The following is a 14,141-nucleotide window of genomic DNA, read 5'->3' as shown; positions in this document are numbered from 1 at the left end:
GGAGAATATATGATAGTTGAAAGTCTTAGATAAATAAGAGGTTAGCACAGACTCGATGAATACGTGTGACTTATAGGGATAGCCCTCAGTTTGTCACTTAGGAATAAAAGGACAGACACTAGGATAGATATGAGAAAGTCTAAGACTCGGACTCGGACTCGGACTCAGTCGTAGATACGGACTCCTAATCATCACTGTCCTCCTCGAAAGTCTGCTTCGCAGCATCCAGCTTTAATGTCTGGTCTTGAGCATTGACCCACTTGAGCACTTCACTCTCTTTGTTGGGAATGATATGAGGACAATAGTCCATGAGGCTTTCATCTCCTTGCAGAAAGAGATGTTCATTAAGGTTGTTTTCATCACTTTGTTGGCCTAGGGATGAAGCTGTCAGTTCATGGCCATCGATCATATTTTGAATAGCATGTTTCATTTTGAAGCATGTTTCAGTATCATGACCTTTTCCTTGATGATATTGGCAATAAGCACTGTCGTCCCAGAAACGGGTTTTCCTGCATTCAAGCTGGTCCGGTGTGGACCAGATGGGTTGTAGCTTCGCTTCAGTCACAAGCTTTTGAAGAGCTATGGCATAGGTTATGTTTAGGTTGGTGAATGTCCTTTGAGAATATTCCACCTTGCTGTTTGACTTGAGATATCTAGGAGGATTGTCTTGACTGAGAGGTGCGGCTATGATTTTGCCAGCTTCAATCATATCTTGAATGGCATGCTTGTGTTTGAAGCAGGTTTCGGTGTCATCGCCCTTGCCTTGATGGTATTGGCAATAAACATTTTCGTTCCAGAAACGGGTTCTTTTGTGTTCAGGTTTGTCCGGAGTCGGACCAATGGGTTGCAGCATTCCTTCTGAAGCAAGTATCTCCAGAACGGTGTCGTATGTTATTTCCAGATCTGTGAATACCCTTTGATGTTTTCTCATGATTCCAAAATTGGTGTTTTTTGGGATGTTTTTGTGAGTTTTGTTTTTGTTTTTGTTTTTGTCAATCCTGGGCGGAAACAGGATTTGGTCATTGTCAATGGACAGTTTTGGGGAAATTGCTTGGTATTTTGAAGGGGATTTTGGCGAGGCAATTTCATTTTCTTTGTTGGTGGGTTCATGGGTATGCGAACCATTGGATGACTCCTCATTTCCAATAGTTGTTGGTTGGTGAACCAAGGGTTGGTTTTCTCCTTAATGGCCAGGTTCATTTTCGGTATTACCCAACCTTTTCTCCATGTTAGCTACCCGAGTGTTCAAATCATCGATAGCCACTTGCAGCATTGAGAATATGTTGTTGATAGAGACTGAGAGCATCATTATGGCGTTTTGTAGGCCATCTTCGTCAATTGCATGAATTTTCTCATCGTCAGGAGAGATGAGACGAGAGGAATCTAGGGAAGATTCCTAACTGTGTCCAATAGGGTTTTCAGGAGGGTTGTTTTTGTTGTTTGTTGAGCGAGGTAATGGTAACTCGCCCTTTTCGATCATATCAAGGATGGCACCTTTTAGGGGGAGACACATTTAAGTATCGTGTCCGCAACCTTGGTGATATTGACAATACAGTTTTCTGTCCCATCTACGTCCTCCCTTGTTTGGTAGAGGGTCCGCAGTTGGACCAATTGGTTTGAGCTTTCCTTTGGAGATTAGCCTTTCCAAGGCTGTGGCATAAGGCATACCCAAATCAAGGAAGGACCTATGAGGTCGCTTGGTTTTGGTTGGTGGAGCACCTAAGGAATTGGATTCAGTGGTTTTGGTAGTCTTCCAACTAGGGTTGGTTTTGTCGTTGCCAAGTAGTCGGCTTTCAAGGAGCTTAACCCTTTGCTCAATATCAAAAGAGGGAAAATTCCCGGTTATCATTTTGTCCTCAACTTGGGAGAGACGAGTGCTCATGTTTTCCATGGTAGCTAGGAGTCGAAGGACCATGCTGCTGATTTCGGGAGAAGTCATGGCGGATGAAGGTTGATCAGCTTCTTGAGTTCCTGGTTGGCAATTGATGGCACCCAAGGGATTCCTAATTGACATAACGATAGCCATTATAACTTGTCTTGGCAAGGTATTGCACAAACAAAGGCAAGTACGACACATATGTACAAAAGGCAGTTTTGTTGTGGAGACGCGATAGTGTGACTAGGTTATGAGTTCATTAAAGATCGTGAATGACCTCTCGTGTTTGAACTGTTGGTGTATGACTTTGAACTTAGACTCGAGTGTCGACTTTGGCATAATGATGCCTAGACAGACGAACTCTGACTCAGTTTGGATGTGTGTTGCGGGCATGAAGCAGTTGGACAAGATTCGTACACAAACTTGACCTTTGACCCGTAATGCAGGGGAAAGACGGGTTTAATACCCGAAAGGTTTTGACTCTGCTTATGCCATTGAAGATGTCTCAATAATTAGGCGACACGACCTAGACCAGAAGATAGGTACTAACTTCGGCAGAGACTCGACGTAATCTAGACGACTTGACTTGAAATCGACTGGACTCTAATCGACTCGAGGCTGAATCAAAAAGGTGGACTGAAGTTTTCGAAAAAAAGAAATTTTTGAAAAAGATTCATTTGTCGTTTTATGGACGACTTACGAGGAGTAGGGATCTTTAGAAGGTCGGCCAGTTGAAAGGGTTGTCTTAGGTTTGTTTTCAAAAGACGGTTTGAGTTGAAATTGCAACGGCTCTGAAAACAATGTATTGTTTCGGAAGACGGTTTTTGAAATTCCGAATTTGGAATCGTCATCACAATGGCCATGAAAACGGTTAAATTTGTTTTCAAGGAATTTAAAATTGGGTTGAAAATTTGTAAACAGTTAAATTTGTTTTCAAAGATTTGATTTTGAATTTAAATTTGAAAACGGTTAAATTTGTTTTCAAAGATTTGATTTTGGATTTTAAATTTGAAAACGGTTAGATTTGTTTTCATAGATTTGATTTTGAATTGAAATTTGAAAACGGTTAAATTGATTTTCAAAGATTTGATTTTGAATTGAAATTTAAAAACGGTTAAATTGATTTTCAAAGGTTTGATTTTGAATTGAAATTTGAAAACGGTTAAATTTGTTTTCAAATGATTGAGTTTTGATTTGAAATTTGAAAACGGTTAAATTTGTTTTCAAATAATTGAGTATGAATTGAAATTTGAAAACGGTTAAATTTATTTTCAAATGATTTGATTTTGAGTTGAAATTTGAAAACGGTTAAATTTGTTTTCAAATGATTTGATTTTGAACTGAAATTTGAAATGGTTAAACTTGTTTTCAAAGATTTGGGATTTGATTTGAAATTTGAAAACGGTTAAATTTGTTTCAAATTATTGAGTTTTGATTTGAAATTTGAAAATGGTTAAATTTGTTTTCAAATGATTGAGTTTTGATTTGAAATTTGAAAACGGTTTAAATTGTTTTCAATGATTTGGAATTGGAAATTGTGAGGATTGAATTCGTCATTGTGACGGCTTAAAAAAGCTATATTTGATTTTGAAAACGAGATTTAAAGTTTGGAAAGTTACACGGGTTAAAATCGTCATTACGACGGTTTGAAAAAAACGTTTTTGTTTGAAAATTGATTTCGAATTTTGAAAATTCGAGGGTAGAATTCATCATTACGACGACGTAAAAAGTGATTTGAAACGGTTGTGAAAAACCAAGATTTGAAATCGTCATTATGAGGGCATAAAAAGGTGCACAACGGTCGGCGAAAGACCGAGGTTTGAAATGGCCATTATGACGGCATGAAAAGGTGTATTTGACATGGTTATAAAAATCGGGTTTTTAGATGGCCATTATAGCAGCATAAAAAGGTGTTTTGAAACGGTTGTAAAAAACTGGGTTTGAAAATCGTCATTACGACGGCCTAGAAAGGCATGTTGAAATGGTTGTAGAAAACTAGATTTGAAAATCGTCATTACGACGGCCTAGAAAGGCGTGTTGTTTGAAATGCAACGGTCGACGAAAGACCGAGGTTTGAAACAGCCATTATAACGGCGTAAAAAGGTGTTTTTGAAATGGTTGTAGAAAATCGGTTTTGAAAGTCATCATAAGGACGGCATAAAAAGGGTTAGCAACGGTCGGCGAAAGACCGAGGATTGAAATGGCCATTATAAAGGCGCAAAAGGGTGTTTTGAAAGTTTGAAATGACACGGAAGGACTTATGATCACATAACACATAAGCACTCGCAGTTCATTATATTATGCATAATGCTGATATGGGTTTTGGCTTAATAAGGGTGATTACGCACCAAGCGATCAAACCCCGATTTGCGAGAGGGATAACAATCCTAACAAAATGTGTAAGGAGGGTGCCCTAGCCTCGTGCACGAAGGAAATGAAAGCTCTTTGACGAAACAAAAATGTGTAACGTAAACGGTATGCTTGACTCAATCAGGATTCAAAACGCGGGGATGAGAAAACTCACGCCGACGGGACGAGCCAATTGGTCGATAAAGGTTAGGCTATGGGCTCGGACAAGGAACCCGACTTATGACCGTAATATCAATTAATGCACTTTAACCACGACCTCGTTCGAGTTTCTCCTCTAAGGATCACAAAGACACCAGTGTCCTACTTATCCCTAGTGGAGTCGCCAAATTGTGTACATGGGCCACCGCCGATCCGTGGACGTAGGCCACCTACACGCCAAGCCAATCTGTGGATGTATAGCGGTCGGAAAGCCACGTTTGGAGGCGTAGAAATGTTTTCGACCGGATCATTTTGGATCGGTCGGTTTTGTCTCGGCAAAGGTCTCGAAACGATGTTGAGATGTTCGGAGTCGCCACCAAGCATTTGTGGCATGCTTGGAACCCGTTCGAATCCACTTTCTACCTAGGTCAATCAAGGCAAAAAGCGGTGTTTGACATAGGTACTAAAGATAAGGACTCGTCCCCCTTTTAGCATTCTATGGCTAAAATGACTCTCGTACGCCCTGGATAAGGCTATCCACTATCCAAAGGTTCTGAGTAAGGGGTGAGGGTACGTATTGGGAAGCCCTTTAATCGAACACCCAATCTCACCCGCGTTAGCGGCCTCTACTGATCGATCGTGGTTGTTTAAGTGCAAGAGTTGATAAAATGGTTTAAATGCATGAATGTGCATCCAAAAGTTTAACCTAACATGTGAAAGTTTGCTAAGTCGGTTTGTTTATCCACATAGCATGAAATTGATATCCAAGTTGGATTTAGATTGATTTGCATGTGAAAACGGAAATTAAACATCCATTTACCAGATTCGAGTTATGATGCTTAACTCGATCCATTATTTGAAAAAGTATGTTTAAAGGATAAGGTATAAAATGCAAACTCATCAATCTGATCCGTCATGTATTCGGGTTAACTGTAATCGTGATCGTCCTAGACAAGTACCAAAATGAGACAGAACAGTGCCAGGTAGCCCCATTGGGGCGCGAGCCTATTGGCGAGGGAAGGGGTTCTGCCCGGGTTTTGAAAGATGGAAATAGGCAGACTTCTTGGGGCGCGAGCCATGGGGCGAGCCAAGAGGTGCCTTCTGGTTGTTAAAAAGGTTGTTTACAATCGTATTTTGTAATGAATGATTTGTAAGTATGATTTGCATGACTCGGAATAATTACTATTGTGTTAGTAATAATCGTTGTCGGATTTGCTAGTTTGAAAAGCATAGTTTACAAATAAAAATGTAAAATATATGTGCTTAACCATTTTATCACCGTACTCGAATTGAATCGACACGGTATTTATTTTAACCAAGGGTGACATACAATATGGCAAAGATAAATATAAAAATAAAATGAAATAAAAGTGAAAGGAAAATGTTTGATTTGAACTAATTATGTTAAGTTCATTTATTTGTAATTAGTCGATATTTATCATCGCACTCAGATTAAACCGACATGGTATAAAGAACCAAGGATGATTATAAATTATGACTAATATGCTTACAAATGTAAATAAGTGAGGAAAATGGTAAATAAAGGGAAAGGGTATTAAAATACCCATTAAAATGTAATTAACCAAATCATATCATCGAGTCACGGAATAAACTGTCATGGTATATGGAACCAAGGCTGATTTCGGTAATGGTCAAAATATTTGTCATAAAAATGATTTGGAACATTTGAAATGGTAAAAACCGATTGAAAATAAGAAACAAAATAAAGAGGAAAGACGAGAACAAACACGGCCGGATTAAGGCCTGAGAGGGCATTGAGGCGCGAGCCTCCCTGCTATACAAGCAGCCCCTGTCTCAGGTCAAAATCCAGTTTTGGCTCGTCTAACCTATACTTGAATCGTGTTATGCATATTTCATGCTTATAAAGTTATGAAAACAGTAAGGACATGAAATAAATGAGTTGTTTACACCCTGAAACTTACGTGTATTGATGTTTGCGAAGTAGACGACTTTAGAGACGACTTTCTCGTTATGACTAATCGTGATCAAAGAAGTTTTAAAAGGTTCCTTAAAAAAGGATTTCGTTTTGAAAATACGTTCATTAAAACATGTTGATTGATGAATTGAGTTGGTCAAATAGGTCGGTCAAATGCACAGCGACGGTATCAAACAAAATGTGTAAGGCTTGTGTTTTCGATCGGTAGGTCGAAAATACGTGTCGATTTTGTGACTTAGGAAGTCGAGTCTATAAGTTTAAGAGAGAGGTGAGGGGGCGGACACTCGCGTGAGTTTTGTGGTGTGTGAAGGTGGGTATTTATAGAGAAATATGGGGTGGTAGGTCGGTTGAGTTTGCTTAGAGGCTAAGCAGACAGCTCCTTTAGGCGCGAGGCACCTAGTTATCCAAATGGGTGTACTGTCCTTTTCGCAAATTTGGATTTTCCATTTGTTCTAACCAATGTTTTTTTGGTTGTGATTTGTGGTCTTATGTGGTTGCTTAGCTGTGTAAGCATGCTCTTGGGTGTTATTTGGGGTAGGTATTTTGTGAGTCGAGATTTGAATTTCGAGTCGTTTTTGGCCCGGTGTCAGTTTGGACTCTAATTAGGATCATTTTAATGGAAATGACATGATAAAGACATTCATGGGATTATTTTTGACATTCGAGATTTGGGTTGACTCGAGTTGCGGGTTTCTAAGTCGGTTTTGGGGTCCGAAGACGGTTTTAACTCTAAATAGAGTTATTTTAATGCAAATGAAGTTAGAAAACCATTTTTGAAATCATTTTTCATATCCGAGTAGTACATTAAACCGTCTTATGTATAGCCAATCCACGCACGCATATCAAAAACACGTAATAGTCCGATCATCATCGGGTGGTTTTTGGAAGGTGCGGAGACTGGGTATCTATAGATGTTCTGCAATATCTCTGTCGATCCCTGGCATGTCTTTGTAAGACCAAGTGAAGACGTCTTTGAACTCGTGCAGGATGTCGATGAAATTGGCCCTTTCAGTTGGGTCTAGGGTCGTCTCTATCCTAAGTTCTTGGGGTTCTAATTCCGTTCCTACGTTGATAGGTTCGGTATTTTCTATGACTGGCGCCCCTTCCCACTCTTCTAGTATTTCTTTAATTATATAAGGAGGTAATTCGATTGAGTCTGGGTCTGGGTCATCCTCATTATCATCGTAAATAAATTGCATTCAGAATAACACAAGGAGTAAGCAGAATCAGATTTATTCATATTAATTTTTGAAAATAGCTGAAACCAAGAAGCCATCTACGCAGTAGTCAGTGGCGGTAAAGGGACAGTTGCTGGGACATTCCCCAAGCTACTGTTACTAGGCGATTCTACAAAAGGGTGGGGAGTAACGACACGAGGAGACTCTCTTGCAAATTCTCTAGACTTATGTTTCGAATCCGACTCTGATTCCGACTCTGACTCGAATTCATCATCTTCGGGTTCTCCTTTGAACATCTCTCCTTCTCTAGTAGTGACTTTGAAGAGCTTTCCTTGATTGTTGGTCCATTTGATTGATTTTCTCCATCCTTTCTTCTGATTTGAGTTGGTGTCAGTGATCAGTGCTGCAGGGTTAAAATGGTCGTCTTGAAGTATCATGGTAATGTTCTCTTCCTGCGCTGCCTTGACGAATCGATCCTCTTCAAATAGGAGGCTAACAGCCTGTTCGTCGAGACAAGGTGTCTAACGAGTTTTCACGGTATGAACCGTTTCTGGAGAAATGAAGTATCAATCGTGGAAGACCTCGATTCCAGCTAGTTGAATGCATCTTTACCTCCAAGGTTCCGTAGTACCCATTTAGTGTAGGGAGATAGGGTTGCATTTGGACTCCTTTGCTTTTGCGATTCTGAACTTGAGCCAGCATTTCGATAGTTTCGCCCTTCGTAGGCTTGTACCCCAAGCCTAGTGGTATCCTTTTGGAGTTTCCTTCCTTGAAAGGTGCAAAGGTATTCTGTCTAATAGGGTTTAGTGGCATTCTTGGGAAGTATCCTTGGGATTTGATTATGTGGTTGACCACTAAGTTGGAGTATGGGTTGAAGTACAAGGGAGCCATCTCTCTCTCTATAAGGTTTATGATCTGAAATCCTCCAATCTCGTACATGTGATCTGTAACTACTTGGTTGCTTGACATTTTATCTCACGGCCTTGATAGGTGACGAAGTGATCGTCACTACCTTGCCATCTAGAGGGATCTTGATCTTCTGGTGTAAGGTGGATGTCGTTGCTTTGGAAGCGTGAATCCAGGGCCTACCTAGAAGTATATTTAAAGATGCCTCGATGTCCACTATCTGAAAAGTAACCTTTCGCTCGATTGGCCCAGTGGCCACGGTAAGGTTAATTAGCCCCACTACTTTACGCCGCGTTCCATCGTATGCCCGAACACCTTGGTTAGTAGGAGTCCAGTCTGATTCTTTCATGCCTAACTTGTATGCTGTTTTTAGTGGTACGACATTGATGGCAGAGCCATCATCCACCAAAGTCATTGGTACGTTTTACTTTAAGCATGTGACTGTGATGTATAGAGCAAGGTTATGAGTGACGACAAAGGAAGGCAAGTCCTCATCTGAGAAAGTAACTGGGTTACATAGCTTGACTGAGTCTTGGAAGACTAGGTTGACAGCGTCATCGGGTGTAGTGTCGTGTGCTACGTTCAATTTAGCCAATGCTTGTAGTAAAGCTTGGCGATGAGGAAATGAACTTGCAACTAGTTGCCAGACTGAAACATCAGCCTTTGTCTTTTGAAGTTGCTTCAATAAATGTCAGGAGATGTATCTTCGCCATCATTTGGTGTGATGACATTGGTATTAGTAGCAACTGGACCACTCGTTTGTCCTTGAGTGACATTTTGATATGGACGCCCCGAGCGAGTGAGGTGGTCTACATCATGATCTTTATCAACCTTGACTAGAGGATGTTCTTTGAGATAAACATCTTCATTGTCATCTGCCCATATTCCATTGACGATACTGATTTCTCTCAAGCTTATGATTTCAACTTCTAAGCTGATTATTTGCTTGACTAGATTGTCGGTCACTGCGATCACTTCTTGCATTGTGGATCCATGAGATAAGATTGAAACCACTGGCCTGTCTTCCCTAGGTATAGTGCTTGCATTGCATAGGGATACCACTATAGCTTCTAGCTTTGAGACTTGTCTACTTACACCCTTTGCCCATGCGATAAAATCAGCGATAGTATGGGAGATGGTGAAATAACTCTCCTCATTTTCTAGTGCATTGATTTCATCTTCAGCTGGAGAACTGAGGTGTGAGCAATCCAAGGTGGATTCCTCATCTGTGATCATCAGAACTCCAAGAGGATTCCGAGTATTGTTAGGCTTCCTTGCAGGAGGTATATGCAAGCGCCCATCTTCAATCATATCCTGATTGGCATGCTTCAATTTGAAATAATTTTCTGTATCATGCCCCTTGCCTCTATGGTATTCGTAGTAGGCGTTCTCATCCTAGAACCTAGACATATTCTCTGGATCAGCTGTAGGTCCTATGGGTTGGAGTTTGCCTTGTTTCATTAATTTTTTAAGAGCATTGGAGTACGAGTCACCAACGTTGGTGAACTTCCTCCGCGGGTTATTCTTCTTGGTAGACGATTCGACAAGTTTAACCTCGTCGGTCTTGCTAGTGGAGCCATAAGAACGACTCGTTGTGCCTTGATATCCACGACCTATCGTTTTGGACAAGAGTCCTTTACGGATGTCGTCGTCAATCCTTGTTCCTAGTACATTTATGTCTTTGAAAGACATTATGTTTTGGTACCTTAGATCGTTCGCATGGATTGGACTTAAATTGTCCACAAACTTTTTAACAAGAGTAGCTTCGTCTGAGCGTTCAACGAGTTGTGTTATAGTCTTTCTCCATCTACTTAGGAAGTCGGTGAAACCTTCTTTCTCATTTTGGGTAAGAACCTCTAGAGTGCGCATATTGACTTGAATTTCAGCATTATCTGCGTACTGTTTGGTGAAATCAATTGCAGCATCGTCCCAAGTAGCAATCTTCTTATGATCCAAGGAGTAGAACCATTGCTTAGGAACAGTATCGAGAGACGAAGGAAAGATCCTTAAGAACATCTCTGGCTTGATGCCTTTGATAGACATATAATCTTTGAATGCACGGATATGGTTCAAAGGGTTTTCATGCCCCTTAAACTTTGGGATGTCGGTCATGTTGAAGTTAGTTGGCAGCTGTGCATTTACTACATCATACTTGCGACTATTTTCCCTGTATATGTCATCTCTCTTGAGATACATTAGTTGCTCCTCCAAATACTGGAGTCGCTTTGCGGCTTCAATAGGACCTGGTGGAAGATTGACTTCTGGTTGTCCAACAAAGGGTGGAGGATCATCGTGTATGAGCATGTCGGGAATGTGATCCTCTGCTGGAGGAACTCTAGCTTCTACAGTGACAATACGGCCTTCGATGGCGTTAAGGCGAGCAAAAGCTTGGTCTTGGCTTGTCTGGAGACAAAGGAGTGCAGCTAGGATTTGATCATTACCATTTCCAGGTTGTTCGGATCAACCATTAATGCTTCCTTGACCAGTTCCCACCATTTTGGACTGAGGATAGGAGATCGACGATGAATCAAAACACGATCGACCATTTTCGCACACTTACTCAAAAAACGACTTGACTCGTGAAGTGGGTGTGTGCCACTGTGTCAAGTGAGATTTGAAAATGACAAATTTTGAAATGTTTCTCCTAGACAACTGTAGTGTAGTTGTAGTAGTGCTGACTCGAACTGAGGTTTTGAAATGGGTTATGAGGCCCGAATTTTGACTCGACATTTGGAATGAGTTTCGGCTCATTTTGCGCTGTTTTAGGCCATTTTTCGAAAATGTTTACATTTTGAAATAGATTTTGTTGCATAAAATTTCGTCATGGTTTTGTTAACAAACTGGTGATCACGTATATGATACAAACATACATATGGACATTATAATGGTATGCTGAGTGTATTTAAAGAGTTTTGGCTTAAAAGGTGGGTTCCTATACCAAGCAATCAAACCCTGGTCTGTGGAGAGGTCCGTGCCAAACATGAGTAAGGTCGATTCCTAGTCCATTCCCTCGAGTAGTGAAAGCTCTTGATACAAACATGAGTATCTACCGCGGTATAGTTGACGTCAATCGCTATCCATCTTTAGGCCCAGATAATAATTTGGACCGTCCATACGGGACGATTGGTCGAATGGGTTGGGTTAAGCCTAGGAAGGCTGGCTAAAACGACCTAAGAAGGTCGAGTAATGAAAATCGACAACTGTCTCGTATAAACTATTCCCTAACCTTGTTCAAGTTTCACCCTGGGTAACACGTAAGTGTATGCTCCCCAGCGGAGTCACCAAACTGTGGACATTGACCACCTGCGCCGCGCGCACCCGCTCGTTGGTTTCGAGGCGGCGGCACTTCTCCCATGGAACCTTGGTTTGCCAAAGCACGTCGTGCGCTGTTACCGATTTGTGAGGCATTGAAACCGGTGAAAGGTTGAATAAGCCTGCATTTGTAGAGTTGCCACCAATTTATTGTGGAAAAATTGGAAACCGTTCGAATACCTCATGCCATGTCAAGATACAAAGTAAGGACATAGACACTAAGAACTCGTTACCCTTAGCATTCTATGTCTAGAATGACTCTCGAAGATGCCAATGGACATGGATGTCAAGAGATAACTGGAGTAAGGGGAGAGGGTACGTATTAGGAAGCTCTTTAATTCGAACACCTAATCCCGCCCGCCTCGATAGCGGCCTCTACTAATGATTAGAAAAATTGTCCATATTTGATATGTCGTCGATGTAATGCATGCAATGCAACAAACATAGATTAATCCTAGCATGTGCAATTAGACTATGTAGGTTAACACGTGTTTTAGCAAAAAATGTGGTCGAAGTAGAATGTTAGATTAATTACGTGTGAATGCCAAAGAAATAAATCATACAAGATAAATAAATTAATTACAATAATTACAAAGTTTATTTAATCTACGTTAGAAGCACGCTCAAAAAGCGATTTCGAAGAAGAAAATAAAAGAAAATAAAATTAGAATTGAAATACGAAAATACGTCAGCTTAGAAGTGATAATACGAGTAATGGTTGATTTAAACCGTAATTAGAAGCTACGTCAAAGCGAGAAAGAGTTCAGAGACAAAAACCAACCCAGAACAGGCGCAACATCTGCTGCGTCCTTTGGAAGAGGCGCAACACTTCCTGCGTCTGTTCTTGAATTGGATTCTGGCTGTGAAGTCATAATTGTGGATTGTTATCATTCATTGGTAGATTTAGGATCGATTATTAATATTAGACTCAAATTGAAGTGTTTTAATTAATTGCATGCATCTGAACAAGTCATAAAGCGAATAAAAATGAGAACTTATAGCGTTTTATATAATTACGATGAACTCGTGTCGGAATTACAAAAAGAACGAAAGTTGAGGTTAGATTAAGACGAAATCAGACAAATAAGAAAACTTATATATCAAATTAGAATCTTAGAACCTTGACATGAACAAGTCGAAACCCAGAAGAATCGATTTGAATTAAAACGGCGAAAATGCGGAAGTATTGAATTACTCGGGATTAAGGACAAATTTAAGATCGTAATTTAACAAGGATTTGTTAAAATGCAATTTATGTACTGAAAATTACAAAAGAAAACGAAAGTCGAAAGAAAACAATAAGAAAAGGGAAAATTGGAGGAAGTCGAGGAAGGAGAAGAAAAGCAGGAGCAGCGAGCAGCCTCAGGAAGAGGCGCAACAGGTGTTGCAACTCTTCGAAGAGGCGCAGCTGCTGCGGCGTATCGTCTCCACGTCTGATCTCCGCAGTTTTATAAATACGGTTTTAAAAGATGGATTTTAAATCGGTTTTTGAACGTGCTCTTGATATAAATCTACATTAATTGATACAAAATAAAAGTACAATAATAAAATGGGATTTTACACCCTCGGACTTATATGTTTGACGAAAGGAGATTGACTAAAGTTAATGTTTAGTGATTGCTCGACTCGAATATGCGTGTAAAGTGCCCTCGTTAGAGGATTTAAAAGACTGATTAAGTTGATTAAAAGTGGAGTTGGTCAAATTGGTCGGTCTATGCAACGTGACTTGAACTCAGAAGGATCTGAGCTTACGTGGTCGATTGATCAAGTACGTAGGCGTCGAAAGCAATAACGTAGTCTAGAATGCAAAGAGAGAGAGAAAGAAGGGGCGGAACACTCGCGTGCCAAATATGGAGGCCGAAGGTCTTTATTTATACTAAACACATGAAAGAGTTTAGGAATGACACGGATTTGGAAACAAATCACGAAAATATTCTGAAAAGCGTGAAAAGAGGGCTGGGGAAGAGGTGCAGCACCTGCTGCGTCCTTTCCCTAGAGATTTCCTCCTCAGCAAGAAAGATTTCCGCGTTTTATTATGGAATTTCGGTAGATCTATACTTTCTTATTACATAAAACACAAAATACGGAAGATATTTACTTAAAAAATATTAATTTAAATTAGGAATAAATACCCAGAGAATTCTAGAACATTCCAGAATATTCCGACTCGACATTTAAACGGTTTTTAGAAAATGAATTGGTTTTTGACCCGGACTCCAAATGAACTCTAATTACTGTCAAAACGACCGTATCGGCGCGTAGATGATGACCAAAGGGTTGACTCGAGTGTTTGAGCTATCACTTGTTGATGAGCTTATGGACTGTCATAAAATCGTTCCATGTTGTAAACATGTGGCCCAATCATCACTGGGTGGTTAGCGGGAGGTGTAGAAATGAGGTATCT

The sequence above is a fragment of the Silene latifolia genome, chromosome X (assembly GCF_048544455.1).
Source record: "Silene latifolia isolate original U9 population chromosome X, ASM4854445v1, whole genome shotgun sequence".
Classification (NCBI taxonomy): Eukaryota; Viridiplantae; Streptophyta; class Magnoliopsida; order Caryophyllales; family Caryophyllaceae; genus Silene; species Silene latifolia.
The sequence above is the reverse complement of the archived record's forward strand: the minus strand, read 5'-3'. Positions refer to the sequence as shown.